This window comes from Dermacentor andersoni, chromosome 5, assembly GCF_023375885.2.
Source record: "Dermacentor andersoni chromosome 5, qqDerAnde1_hic_scaffold, whole genome shotgun sequence".
NCBI classification, from domain to species: Eukaryota; Metazoa; Arthropoda; class Arachnida; order Ixodida; family Ixodidae; genus Dermacentor; species Dermacentor andersoni.
The window spans coordinates 181,346,213-181,361,181 of record NC_092818.1 but is presented as its reverse complement, the minus strand read 5'-3'; the positions used below and the strand labels follow the sequence as shown (position 1 = coordinate 181,361,181).

The 14,969-nt window shown below is 45.6% G+C and overlaps 1 protein-coding gene across 2 annotated transcripts in view; it reads right to left on the bottom strand.

Annotated features, from left to right (window-relative positions):
• The window catches only part of LOC129385168 (uncharacterized), a 41,168-nt gene extending 36,109 nt beyond the window's left edge, over nucleotides 1–5,059 (bottom strand). For both annotated transcript variants that reach the window (XM_055071383.1, XM_055071384.1), the window contains exon 1: nucleotides 4,723–5,059. The gene's annotated coding sequence lies outside the window, so the exon portion shown is untranslated. The remainder of the gene's footprint in view (nucleotides 1–4,722) is intronic.
• Nucleotides 5,060–14,969: the final 9,910 nt, after the last annotated feature.

Sequence of the window (14,969 nt, the reverse complement as noted above, 5' to 3'; positions counted from 1 at the left end):
TGAGAGGTAGGTTACTGCTTATAAGTCTTAGAAAAGCCTCATTTCTCTAGGAAAACAAAAAGAATTTTGTGAGTGAGTGAAGGATCTCAATGGATCGTACTGACCACACTGGCCTGAAAGTGCACACAAGCTGCTGACGACGCGATATATGTCGACTGCATTTGGAAAGGAATAAAAATTAAGGTCGATCCCTTTTATGTGATCTTCCTAGACAACTCGCTAGTGATATTATACTCATACCGCTCTATCAGAGCGATTTGCGTACTAGAGGTGTTAGAGCAGCAACAGCTCTTGTGCGGCCTCGCTAAGTAACCGAATACAGCAGTGCCCGATGCAAGATAACCTAGGAAGTTGATTTAGCAAAGCATAATCACTGCTCGGCATCGAAATCTGCACAGAACCCTTTTCTCTCCACACCCTTCTTCTTTTCAGTCTTATATCCAAGAAGCCCATCTCAACATGATGTATTTAGGTGTCTTACCACTAGAGAGACAGTTACAAGGGTCATATAGCTCATTTGCAAAGCCCATTATTTTATACAAGCATCGCTACAAAGTCCAGATGAAGTTTTTTCTGTTAATTTCTCAGTGATCCGCCTTAGAAACCACGCTGTCTTTAATTGCGATTTTCTCAACGACTGTATAGAGCAAAGGTAGATTTCGGACCTTATTTAATGAGTCTAGCTGTAACTGCTTTAGCTTTTCTTTTAAAACTTCACGCCTGAACCATAAACTTAACAAAATTGTCGTTTGACACAAAAAAAAACGCCGTGTCTTACATGTTACACAGCCTGTTTGTCCCTCCATATGTCCTAAGTCCTAAACGCTGTCATGTTGAAATTTCATTTCTTCAGCGAAACTACATAATTATTAGCAAACAATGATCACTTAATATCTTTGACCACAACATAGGAAGCTTGCGGAGATATATCATAGCTAAAGTAGTCATTACAGTCTAACCTCAGCTTCGTCTCGTTCTCCGTATACTTTTTATTACTTGTCAGTAATGTGTGAACCGATCTACTGCAGGACGTGCCTGAAAAATACGAGCCGCAACAATCGTAATGCTTCTGACAGGCCTCGCCGCTACGGCCGCGTAGTTCTGTTGATTTTGACTGCATAATAAAAAGGCAAATCACCTGAGCGGGTTACAGAACGTGCTGTATATTCTGAAGCAATTGCAGGCGCCTCCGTAATGTCACCTGCAGATGGTCGACGTCTTACGAAGGTGTGCAACCTTGATGGCTGCGATATTGCGTGGTAACATTTGGAAGCTGTTGATTAGAGTGAGCTCAATCATCGGATAAGATGGCTGCGTGCGCAAGCGGTACAGACGCCGCTAAAAGGTATTTCTATTAATATTACCGTTAAATGGCTAGTAATAGTTAAAACGCGCAGAATGACCCATGCTTTAATGCCTCGAGTCAATACAGCCGCAAAACAAAAAAATTTTTGTGTAAAAGCTATTATTGCAGTGTACAACGAACAACAATAATAATAAAGAAACTATTTGAATTCATACCCAATACAAACCTTAAAATACGCATTCTGCACACACCAAAACATGTGGTAAGTCTCCTCTGAAATAATAATAAACCACTGTACTTACTCGTCTTCTCCGCCTAGCATAAAATAAAAGGAACTTATGAGTGAGCTCAATTTGTTTACACACGTCTTTCATCCCTGACTTCATTAAGGCAGCGAATGCTAAAAGCGGCGTGAAGACACAACATTTTTTTGCTTTAGTAACTTTAGAATTAGTTTTGCTATGAATCAGTGAATGAGCCTGATGACTTCAGTGCATATCGCTTCTATTGCGCATTGTCTAGCTGTTGCAGCAAGTTCACATGAAAATGTATTGAGAACAGTTTTTTGGAGGCCATCTTTTGCTGCAGTTAAGAACACAGTTCCAGCCGGAAGGCCCATGTAGAAGGTAACATTGTAATCCCGTCAATAACGAAATTACGCTCAAGCTCCTTGCGGCCTTATCGTAGACATGCTGATATCGATACATTCAGCAGAAAGGCGTCTCCTCATGGCTAAAAAAAAGCAATGTTAAATTAACTTGTCGGGCTTTTCGCGCGAAAACGTCCATCAGGTTATAAGGCATGCTGTAGTGGCGCTCTCCGGATTAATTTTGCTCATCTGTGCTTCTGTAACGCCCACCTCACGCGCACCTGGGTTTCTGTGACGTCCATCTCTAACGCGCCGCCTCTGCCACGATCGAACTTTCGACTTCGAGCTCCACAGCGCAGCACCATAGCCACTCAGCTGGCGCGGTGGGTGCGTTCTCATTCTGAACTCGTCCAAACCCATTGCACTCAAGCGTCTAGCCGGCGCTAACAGTGCGGAATCCCTCTTGCGAAACACGCAAGACCATGTTTAGTTACCTCAGAATAATTACCAGGCTATCGGCCTGAGAGCACGTCGACGACGTGGTCCCCATAACCGCGGTAATTCAACTAAAGGTGGACTCTAAAGCCTCTTCGGTTCCTGCGTTAAATGAAGTTTATGGAGCTCTAAACCCCACGAGAAATACTGGAAGGCCTCGCAGCGCCATAAATAATTTAATATAACAGTTTTATGTAGAGGCAGCTTAGTTTTCATTTCGACCATGTTGTGACGTCATTACGCAGCAGGTAGTCACGGGGCATCAGGACATTACGAGTCTTTCACCCTCGCTTCAGCTCGCTCCACAGTGTGCTATTTTGTTAGATCGGGTCTCACAGCGAGTTGCAGCATAGGAGGCGACCGAGCAAGCTGCGTTGAGTGTCAAAACGTCGAAATGCCCTGCTACCACGTGAGTACCCACTCCGTTATGACATCGCAAGAGAGTAAACTGCGGCGAAATGCTGCGGAAGCATATTGTAACGTAAATTATTCAGGGAGCTCGGAAGCTTGCTAGTATGTAACTTTCTTGGAAAGGGGGGGGGGAGAGGAAGGTGGCTATACGTCTATGTACATTCAGTTAAAAGGAAAACAATAAATATTGAAAACTAGCAGTTCAGTACGGTTTTAAAAAGGGTCCAATCAAGATCTGCAAGCACCATAAGCCGACTACAACGCAGAACCAGCTGATTAACGGCGCCGGAAGGGTGGCCTTCGGCATGCCAATCTATTCAACAAACCAAGGAGTGCTGTTTCGCGTCATCACATTAAATGGGCACTAAAACAGGTAGTTTTACCTTCTCGCGCACCTCTTCTTCCCTTGACCTCTTTCCCTAGCATCACTAGGACAAGGAGTCCTATGCGCCCGCTTATTTTCGCCTTCTGAGCAGGGATGGTGCGCATACCATTTTACGTTAATGATTCGTCTCATCTAGGGCGGTGTCCTACGACGGCTTGGGACCACCTTGTTGGCTGTGCATGCTATCACCAAAACCATTGATTTAAGGATCCGGGGAATATCAACAGTTTAAATAGAGGACAACCGGATGTTTCATGTGTGCTCCATAATTGTTTAAACATGAGCGCCCCATAATATGAAAATGGAAATATGCGCGTGCGCCTCAGTTCTGTAAATATGAGTGTACAGCTGATTTCTGTAAACTTGAATGCTTCTATATCACTTGCAAATATGTGTGCTCCGAGCCTTTTTGTATATGTGCAAAATAAACCCTTTACTTTTCCTTTAATCTTCTGACGATTAACTGCTCAGCAGCAAGCTACTTTCGGTGTAAAGTGACGGATGACGGTGTCGGGCCATTTAGCCTTCGTGTGACGAACGGGCATCTCATAAGTACCCCATTTTTAGACCCTCCGACGGCGTACGCTATCAATCCTCTGAGTGACGCCCAACCTTCCACACTAACCACACATGCACACATAGCAACGAAACGAAATGCACCATAGCAACCATAACGAAACAAAGTGCGAGTTCATCATGCGCGATGCGGCCACCCTTTTGGTTTCATTCAGCTCATCACCAGTGAAATCATAAATGTAAAACATGAACCATGAAGACAAAGACAGTAACGGTTGTTTGCGTAAAGCTTCGTGCTAAAACTGCTACAGGGAACTGTGGTTTTGCAATTATTTGGCTAGCAGCAATATGATGGTCAGACCTTCCTGCTTGTAGCTTCGAACGCTTTTATTTTCTTCATGGCTCCTTAACTACATTTGTTGGCCTCACTTTCTAGGTCATCCTATCATCCTAAACGAAGACGGCAACATGACTCTGCGCATACGCAGAATCATTCAAATGGTTACAATATAACTCAATATTTTCTTGAAGATTAACAATTTCTAAAGTCACAAAGCCGTTCAGCCACAAGGTAGAAGTTCATTTAGTAACCATCATTCCCCTCGTGTCTCAGTCACTATGCTTGTCGATCCCATAGACACTGCAGCCAGACTACCCCAGTAATATTGTGGAAACCTATGGTTGCTTGATGTCCAATCGTGCTCAGTGTGAGCTACAACGGATGAGCACGCGGCAAAGTACTCGCGGGGTGCAGCTCATACTGAACGCGATAGCACGTAACGCTGAATTTTTTAGGCCTTTACACTGCGGGTATTCATCTTTTCGAAACACGTTGCGGAAATTTCGTTACAACAGTACGAGTCAGTGAAAGAAACGCCCAGTTCTAGACACAAATGAGTATCGGTACTCCCGTTTGTTCAGAAGGGGTTGTTGAATTGCAGCAAACGCGCAAGACGCTTCACGGTCGTTCTGTGACGCAGACGATGAAAAACAAAGATTATGAAATGCAGGAGTGCTTACCCTCAACAGTAGACAGGCCCGACTCCGACTCCGTAGTTGAAACTAATGAGAAGACACGAAATAAGCAGAACTCAAAGCGTTAATCAAAGGCATTCATTTAGACTAGCATGCAATGGCAGCCTAATATTTAATAATAAGGGCTCGTACAGCCTCCCGGATATGCTGTAATATGGCGCGAGCATTCACCGCACAGCTTGCCATAGGCTTAGAACGGCGAGAAACGACGAGAACAGGATAGTGCGCGCATGAGCACAGGGCACACTCCAGTACCCATCTGCTACGATGTTCATTTCAAGAAGACACAGGCCGTGATTACGATCTTGTCTGCGGAAAAAAATAACACTGAAGCAGAACACCTGTACAAATAAGGTGTGTCACCTGTGATGCACTTTCCTGGTTTGTCTTTTTTTTTTCGTATTTCTGTATCTGCGCATGCGCAATAGAATCAGGATGAAGAAAATAAGTGATTTTTTTAGCATCTACGAGGCGTCTCTGAAAATGCTTTGGACGATAGGGCGTGAAATACAACAACGCCGAGGGCGTGCACTCCTGAAGAGAAAAGCACAGCAGACGATTCTGACATCGGAGAGTGCTTCGTGCGCTTGCGCGTACTATACTACTGATACAGCCGCTTCTCGCCCTTATGAGGCACTGACACTCCACGCGATCGATACTCGGGTGATTTCGAAGCGCATTCCGAAGTTTGTAGCGGATGATTCTTTGAAGAAGGGAATGCTGAAGCGGTAAAAAAAAAGAGCGATAGAACTGCAACCTTTCCTTGAATATTACGGAAAGTTATTGCGATGCGTTTGGTAGGTGTAACGAATTTGTTTCGTGTCTTATTTAACAAGCCGAGGTGTTGCCTCGGTTCCAGAAATGAACAAAGCCAGCTGCAACTTAAGACACACAAGAACCACACTTTATAAAGCAGAAGACAAAGCAGTCGCAAAGAGCGTTATGGCGTTGAGTTTACAATATCCCAGCTTATTGCCAAGAAGAGATGCATTGCTTCGAAGTGCAACCAGAGCCCATGCAAGAAATCGTGCAAGTTCAATACATAAACTTGTGGCGTAACGTAGCCCTGGCAACTGTACAGAGTTAACTTATGAGTCCGAGTTCATCTCATCAAGACTGTGGAAAAAACAGTTCACCGGTTGTTTCTTTATCTTGGTTAGACGTCTGGACGGCGTCCGCAGCACAGTGACGGTCGTAGACGATCGAGAACGGCCGAGCTTTCCAGCTGTCGGCACGCTTTCCCCGTCTCCGCAACACCGACAGAGACGCCACAGGTCGTCGGGAAATGCACAACGCGTCTGGGTGGAGGCATCTACGAGCCGGTGTCCAGGAGCCCGTCAAGCCCGCACATTCGTACCCCAGCAGCCTTCCTCGAACGGCCCGTGCTAACGTCGTGCCCGGTAGACACCAGGCAAGCGGGGAAGCTTCGATGCGGCTGGGTGAAGACCTTGTGCGCTGGTGTCCTTGTGGCCCCACGAGCGTACGCCTGCGCAGTGCAGGCCCTCATCCGCCGAATCCCATCAGCCGACGTCTGTCATTCTGTTCTCCTTATCTTCTTCTTTGGTCTCTAGTCACCAGTGGACTTCTGTTATTCGGTATTTATTTTCTATCTTGTATTTTCTTGCAGCGATCGCCACGCCCGCGCAAGAGCCGCTCGGCACGTCGTCTCCGTCGTCTTCATCGCGCACAAAGCTCGCGCAGCGCTGTGAAGTCGAAAGTCCTTCATGATGTCTACATGGCAACTTAACGCACAACATGACAGTAGGTATCCATACGTAACCGCCGCATACAGGTGTTTATTTCACAACGCGGTTGTACATGACGACGGAATACCAAATAGATGTTCCCCTCTATAGTGGGCCATGGTGTACATGTTTACCCACTTCCTATAAAACATTGTTTGATTTGATAAGGCTCCATCGTCAAGTAGAGATTTGTGAATACTTTAAACGGACCCTTAAGAGAAAAACAATTTCTTTGTGTGGACCCTTAAATTACCCTCGTACAATGCCAAAAACACCCCTCTTACAATTTTAAAACGCCTAGCAAGCCGTGAAAAGCGCAAGAACAAAAGACGGGTAGCCGCGCCTCAATGAAGTTCCAGCACCAGCTCGATATGACGTCGCGAATGGGGCAGCGTCTTCTTGGGCCTAGTAAATTCTTTACGGGCAATGACAGACTACATTGTACTCTAAAGGAACCGAAGACATTTGGGTAGCCAACGCGGCCTACTTACGAAAAAGTCTTTAAAATCCGAGACGTTGCAGTGGCGTGCCGGCATTGGAGATTCACGCGAAATTTAAAAATTGAGACAGCAACCCTTATTTTCTCTTCAAAAATTCAAGATATTATTTCAAAATTAACAACATAGCTTTCAAAGAACTGTTTATCTCTCCAAACTGATTTAGTGTCTTGCGTTCGTGCCCCTAAAGCATTCAATGAACTGTGACCTTTTGCACTTGTCAACTACTAGGAGTATATAGTCAAACATATTTAATCTAAAGAAGGCAAAAGTGTTGCGCACTCTGTTTTATGCTTACGCTGATTGAATTAAGATGTTAAGTACCACTGGTCTCTTCCGGAACACAAAGGCTTCCAGAACCTGACTATTACGTCAATACTACTGAGCTGCCTAGGCCGGTCGCATGCGTCTATTGTTGAAAGCTCGCATGTTTCTACGTTTGGGAAACATTCTCCCTTATAGATGGCTTGCACTGGCGCCTAGCACAGACGTCACCCTATAGCACGGTGGGCAGCTGCATCCTTTGGCGTCTTGCGCGGCTTCAACAAAGCCGGAAGTGCAGGAACCTCTCCTAACCTTTCCTTTCTCCATGTAGATAAGTTACCCGTAGTGGTCAATATGATACACTGACGTTATATTACGCGCCATGAAGGAGAAACATCATGGTGCGAAGCCGCTTCCGTGACGTCACGTGCAAGGTATATATAGGCTGAGTACACCCGGTGCAGCCATAAAGAAAAATATGCTTACACATAACCGCTGCAAGGAAAAATAGAAAGTAAATGAATATAAACAAGGTCAAAAGATCCAGCAGAGGACAGCTTTAGCGACATGGCTTGTTTCCTCTGTGAGCCTTTCACGCATAGCGGTGGAAAGAAAAGTCACATCATGGCAAGTATCATCAAGGTGAACAGGCTAGCAAGGAATTGCAAGTGACGGGGAGGCATCACCAAGAGAGCAGCTTAACGAAAAAAACATCGCTAATAAGAGTGTTGCTTTTATCCGCGTAATGCAGTTGCTTCCCTTAATAAGCTTTTAAGCCTGGCTAAGGGATCGATGGCGGGTGACGCTGGAAACAGCTTTGTTACCGACACTAAGGCATTAAAAGGCTTTCCTAAATTACATGCAATAATTGTGGCATGCGCTTTGATGGCATTATTTATACTCAGCTGTCCACCGAGCCGGAGAATATTACCATCGTGCGTGCACAACGCAACGCATACGTTCTGGCTTCACCACCCGAAATTTACGGCTAGAATCAACGCGCCCTACCGGATATCTCGGAAGCGATGCTGCCGCTAACCGTATCAGTTCATCCTGTCCTTCAAGAGCTCTAAGATTATTTCAAGGTAAAATGTCTGTCGCAACTGCGACCGACATACGTTCCATCCCGGCAGGGATAAGAGATTTCAGCGTACTGCAAATATCGTGCACGTGGGTAGGCCTTGGCGTCTAAATCAAGAAAAACAGATACCGCGGCATAAACAGCTACTCGCAGTATAATCAAACTTGCGAAAAGCGATAAGCGAACAATGATAAAAATTCCCGTAAGCGTTTCAAAGTGCCAGCGCAAGGCTGGAATGCCTATACCCAATTTCGCTTCCTCCGCTCCCTAAGGTGTTTTGTAGCGCTGATATCAACTGCGGAAAGCTTCAGCGCAAGGCGGCTATAAACAGGTATACGCTGTAACACTATATGGGCGACGCAAATCAAATAGGAAAGAATTAACGTGACTTACATTCGTCGCCCATGTTGCTTCGTCAGTGTTATGGTGCGGGAAATGCAAGAAAATATCCAGAACAATCGCATCCAGCGTCAACCACCACTGGAAAGACACTGCAGCAATGCAGAATCTATAAATAAAGTAAGCTACTAAATGAGAAAGAACCCGGAGGGAAGCCTTGTAATTACGTGTAACCAAACGTTCGTTTGACTTTCCCAAAAAATATGGCTTGTCTTGTCTTGTGTCCCAGACAGTGGCGCGTACCCACTATGGGGGATTGGCCAAGAAGCAGGCGGTTTTCCGTAAGGTTAGAAGTATAGAGAAACTAGATTTGAATAGTGGAGCGTGGGACGATAGAACTGTAATTTACCAGTGAAAGCGAGTGAGCCGCGTGCATATTTCTTCTTCTTTCGCTCGCGCAAACACTTTTTTACAGCTCGAGGTGGTGTTTGGACCAGGAAATCACCGAGCCCATTGACGAATAGATCCGGTAGCAGGAATGAAAAGAAGAGGGCTTATTTGACATTAGTGAGACTAGCTCCTGATACGGAAGCCCATTCTATACTGGAGCATATTACACGTCTGAGTTCACATCAGGACACGTGGGCACCTCCTGCCACTGCACGAAAGGTCTCCGCTATTAATACCGTTGTCTTCCCTAGGCGAATTGACTAGGGAATCTTATGACTGTATCCCGGCCAATCACAATCGAGGAATCGTTCGCAATATCCCGCCCATGATATCGCATCGTTCAGCCGCACTCCACATGTGTTGGCACTCTACCTCTAATGGCACCTCACCTCTGATGCGTGCAGCAATCTGGGCATCCGAGGTCGGTGCCGTCTTTCGGTAGCCGTCGACTTGGGCGCCTTTCATCCATTAGTTGAGCTGATCAAGTACGGTAGCGGCGCCTTTTGTGGACCCGTATATATTCGGTGTCAACGCTGCGTTGACTTCCGGATAGACCCTTATGGATGGATGGGGTTGGCTCATGGCAAAAGTCTAACTAATGCCCTTGGCCGTGTTGAGACGTATCAACTTGCGCCGTGCACTGTCAGTGTTTAACCTTGCAACTTCCACGCTGCAAGTAAAAAAAAAAGTGTGGTAGATCCAACGTACCTTTTTGGAGTCTACACTCAGCGAAGCTTTCTGTAAATGCATAACGAGCGCTGAAACCTGTTTCTATTTCATTGTAACGTCAGTGCAAGGTGATACATAAGGCCCCATTCATATTATTACGATATCACTGAACGATGCTCAAGGGACGAGCCACCGCGAGAACGACGACGAAGTGGGTCTGTGCCCTTGGCGCGAGTGAATGTAACAAAATTTTAGATTTTTACCTCCATTTTCTGTACACATAAGCAAAGTCTGCCCGACTCTTGGCCAATCCCCGCGAGTGGGTAAGCGCCAAACTCATCAAGGACATCATCATCATCATCATCATCTTGTCGGCCTGGCACTCTGGCTCTAGTCCAGTGTAAATAGCCAGTAAATAGCCTCTTTCGTCTGTGTCTTTCTACACGTAACATTCTGGTGGAGGTCAGCGATCCCCGTCCTCGTCCACATAATTCATGTTACAAGCGGTCCAAACGCAGCCCCTTCGCAGCTGCTCGAGTGCGTGCCCATTTGCTGTCACGCACCAGTGCTACGCATTGTGACACGCAAGTCGATCATCTTAAACAGCTGGTTGGCGCTTATACGCAAAAAGTATACGTGCGATTGTGGCCCAATAGTTATGAGTACCGGGTTTGCTGTGCCGCGGGACCCTAAGTTTGATCCAACCATTGGGCCCATAATACAATTTTTCTTTCAAGAATGAGCTATCCGGCAAAACAGCAGCAGCAGCCACTGCAGGAAAAGTCCACGAAGGTCAGCTTCACTTTAAAAAAAAAAATGGGCTACAAACCACGCTGCGAAAGTGGTTGACCAACGAAGCTGTGGTATCACCTGATCCGACCGACCAATGTAACGTGGCCTTGAAATGAATCCTGCTGAGCCTGAGCACGACGCATTTGTGCATGTTGACGTTGCTGCTCCCGACGCCGCTCATCGTGTTCATCGTGTTCACGCTGCTCTTCGGGAGTCCTACCTATGCGTGCACTCTCCGTAGCGCTAGCAGAACAAAAATGGAATCAGTTGCTAGGCGGGTTCTTCTGATACATATGAAATTGTAGCCACGTCACTCTCTGCTTCGCATGCTACAGTTGCCGCTTTCCGGCAACTGTAGCATACGAAGGCTGTAACGATGGAAGCACCTATGTTACCGACACTGAGGATTTAATAAGCATTCCTAAAATCTTTGCGACAATTGTGATATGCCTCTGAAGCGCATTATTTATACTCAGCCATGGATGGATGGATGGATGGATGCTATGAGCGTCCCCTTTGGAACGGGGTGGTGGGTTGTGCCACCAACATCTTGTTATTATATAGCCTAACGCCGTACCTATGTTTAAAAAAAAGAAGAAAAAGAAAATGAAAAAAAGGAACCACGAAGAATTCCCATCACCAAAGTTTCTGAACCCCTGCTGGGGACTTTGTTTTTGTACGCCTACGTTGTTTGTCGTTTCCCTACTTATCTTCCACGAATCTTCCAATCGCCTCTTACTAATCTCTATTGCGGACTTGTTTACTCTACCTCTGCTCTTGCTGAAACCAAACGCTTCAAAGAGGCCGGAGGTGCCTAAATGGTTAACTGGGCATCTTCAAATTCTAATAAAACATCATCCATCGCTTCCCAAGCTTTACCGCAGCAAGCACATGCTTCTTCATCCTTCTTATACCGCTTTATAGGTGCGTGTTCTAAGGCATCCTGATCTCGCTTCGAAAAGTAATGAGCTTCGCTTTGAGTTATCATAAATTGTTTCTTTCCTGATTTAGTTTTTTCCCTCTTAAGCAGTTAATCATGGCAGGTTTCTTTTCCATTGCCGCCACCCATGAGATTATTTCAGCCTCTCTGACTTTCCGCTTGACGTTCTTTGTTGCTCTGTTGCTCACCCTACAGGCCGCATACTTACTGGTAAGCTTCCTAGTTCATTTCCTCCACTGTTAATGAATGTTTTCCTGTACAAATACTTCAACACTCTCTCTGTCCATTTACTTTCTTCCACATTCCTCAGCCATTGTCCATAATTAATTTTACTGTGAGCTTCCTTCACTTCCAAACTTGTCCAGCCCATATCACGCTGCACTGCTTCTTTTTGTAGTCTTCCCGTGAGCCCCTAAAGCGAGGCGTCCCACTGACCTTTGGTTGCCATCGAGCCCTGATTGTACTCCTGATTTAAAGCAAACAATCGTATTTCCAAATGTAAGTCCTGGAACCATTACACCTTTCCACATACCCCGGAGCACCTCGTACCTATTGTATCCCCATATCCCTCTGTGTTTCGATATGGCTGCATTTCATTTCCCCTTTACTGTTTTTGTTTTTTTCCTGTGTTGCCATATATCTATTGCCTTCGTTTGTCCATATACCATGATATTTATATTCTTTTACCTGAGGTATTTCCAGGCCCTGTATTGGCACTGTTTGTTCAGTGTTTTCGTTGAATACCATAGCACCGGATTTTTTAAAGCTAAATTTCAAACATAAATTCTCGCCTGCCTGTATACAGATATTAGATGGATGTTGCAAATCACCTTGCTTGTTGGCTAGCAACACAATGGCACCCGCATAGCTGGCGATCGCCTTGTGGTGGTGGTGCAAAGAACCCAACGGCGCACGCTGAGCGTGCCTACCGCTGTCATTGGTTGAGTTGTTTTAGTTGTTGCCTAGGGACCAGACAAATGCATAGGGAGTGGAGGTATACAACTTCGCTTTAAAAGCATTTTCTTGGTACCGACTAAACATACTTAAAGATTGCCGCATTTATACGATAATGCTAAATCTGATGAATAGTTGGATTTATGGCTAGATTTAAGACATCAATGCTTCCAACACAAATTACAAAAAAACATGTACAAGACCAGGCATTTTTTCTCATTTCTATTCTGCTATGTAGTTTGAGAATTTTCTTGCAAAACTTCGTGATATTCCTTGTCTCAGAGTTCCTATTTGCTCTTCCCTGAACAGTTTCGTACGTTGCGTTTGCAATTCTGACAATTTTTAACTCAAAATCCGCCACTTCTCAAAACTTTTTGTTATTTGATGGATAAAGTAGAAGCACGTGACTGTTGTTTGTACGAACAGGACAGTATGTCCTCCATTTGGCGGTGACCGTAACAGTCTAATCTTGCCCTAATAATCCTGAGGTGCCCTAACTGCAACGGGCCCTATCAGGAAATACTGAATGATTATCCCTAAAAAGAACTTACACGCCTATACGTAAAGCACTAGATGACGTCATCGTGGTACAGAATATATATGTAAAATGTGCTCATGTGCCTGATCAGTGGGTTTGTACGTAGGGCGCATTCGCTTATGGACATACGGACACTGTACAACCTGATACAGTCGGCACTTATTAATTCGACCTTTGTTAATTCAATTTCTTGCTTAATTCGAACTCATTCGAAATTCTTAGCGAGACGCCACACATCGCTAGGAAAGAAAAGGGCGCCTAGTTCGAACATGAAAGCGTACGGCTTCGATTATTTCGACGCGTCCTCACACGCGTCCCCTGGTGCGCAACGGCAAATAAAGCTCGAAGGTAAGAAATTCAGTATACGGCGCTACTCCTTCCATACATGTGAAGCTGCCTTACTTTACAATTTTTTTTTGTTTTATTTTTAGAAGATTCATAACTTTACGTTTTGTTTCAGTAAATTGTGAGGCAATGTTTAAACATTTCGGCGCTCGGTGCGACATGCCAGTTGAGTCGCGCTTCAAAATCATTATGAATAAAGGCGCTGCAGACTGCCCCCAGTAATAAAAAGCATTAAAATTCACTCGATTTGGCGCAGCTTGTTAATTCGACCTTCCACATAATTCAGTCAACTATTTCTGTCCCACAAGGATCGAGTTAACGAGAGTCGACTGTAGCAAACTCCAATAGGTTGCAAGTCGCACGTGTCATGCATCAGTCGTGCATCGTGCATAGCCACCCATTATGCATGGCATACGTACCATCATACGGTGGACTTATACTAGCAATCAGTGTGGTATTGCATCATCAGCATATTTTGCTCTCTTCCTCTCCCTATAAACCCCGAACCCTTTACCCCATTGTGGAGCAGCAAGCCAGAGCCAAGCTTTTCAGGCCGGCCTCTCCATCTTTCCTATCATTAACCTTTTCTTTCTCTTTTCTCGAGGTCTTACGCAGACTTCCTTTCCCCAAAAGTTATACGGCTTGGACAAGGAGCTATACCCGCACAGCATGTTTGGCTTCTGGGCGAAACTGTCAACACAGGACGTCCTGCGAAAACGTTATCATGGCCCTAGATATCAAAGGGCCCTTCGACAACGTTAGCCACGAAGCCATCATGGAAGGACTGAACAACGCGAACTGCAACAAGAGAATCCACGACTACGTGAGGGCCTTTCTAACCAAACGCGCGGCAACGGTGGGATTGGGGGATCTGCGAAGTGACGTCTTTACCACCCCACGCAAAGGCACGCCGCAGGGCTCCGCGATCTCACCAATACTCTTCAATATCGCAATGATCGGACTGGGTCGAAGACTCAGCAAGATTGATGGCATCCAGCAAGCAATATACGCGACATCACGGTCTGGGTCAATCGAGGCTCCCTAGGACAGAAGCAAGAAAAACTGCAGGAAGCGGCCAAGTGCGTGGAAGAATATGTCAGAGAAAGGGGCCTGGCGTGCTCCATCGAAAAATCAGAAATCCTGAGAGTGGGAAGAAACCCCACCAAGGAAGAACTAATAGTAAACGTAGAGGGACAAAACATACCTGAAAGGAGCATGATATGCATCCTAGGCACGTGGATTCAAGGAAGCATGAAATGCAGCCACACAATCAGCTTACTAAAAAAAATCGACAGAACAAGTAAGCCAAATGATAATCTCAAAGAAGCGGAATGAGAGAAGGAGACACAATCAAGTTGGTCAGAAGCCTGGTGGTCAGCCGAGTCACGTACTCGCTCCCGTACCACAACATGACCAAGCACGAAAAAGAACAGTCGGAAACGATACTAAGGAAAGCGTATAAGACGGCGCTACATCTGCCAACGCTCAACGATAAACTGTTACAGATGGGCCTAAGCAACACCTTCGAAAAACTCGCGGAAGCGCAGCTCAGTGCACAGATCGCCAGGCACCAGAAGACTGCCACCGGCCGCAAGCTCCTAAAAAGAATAGGGCATAA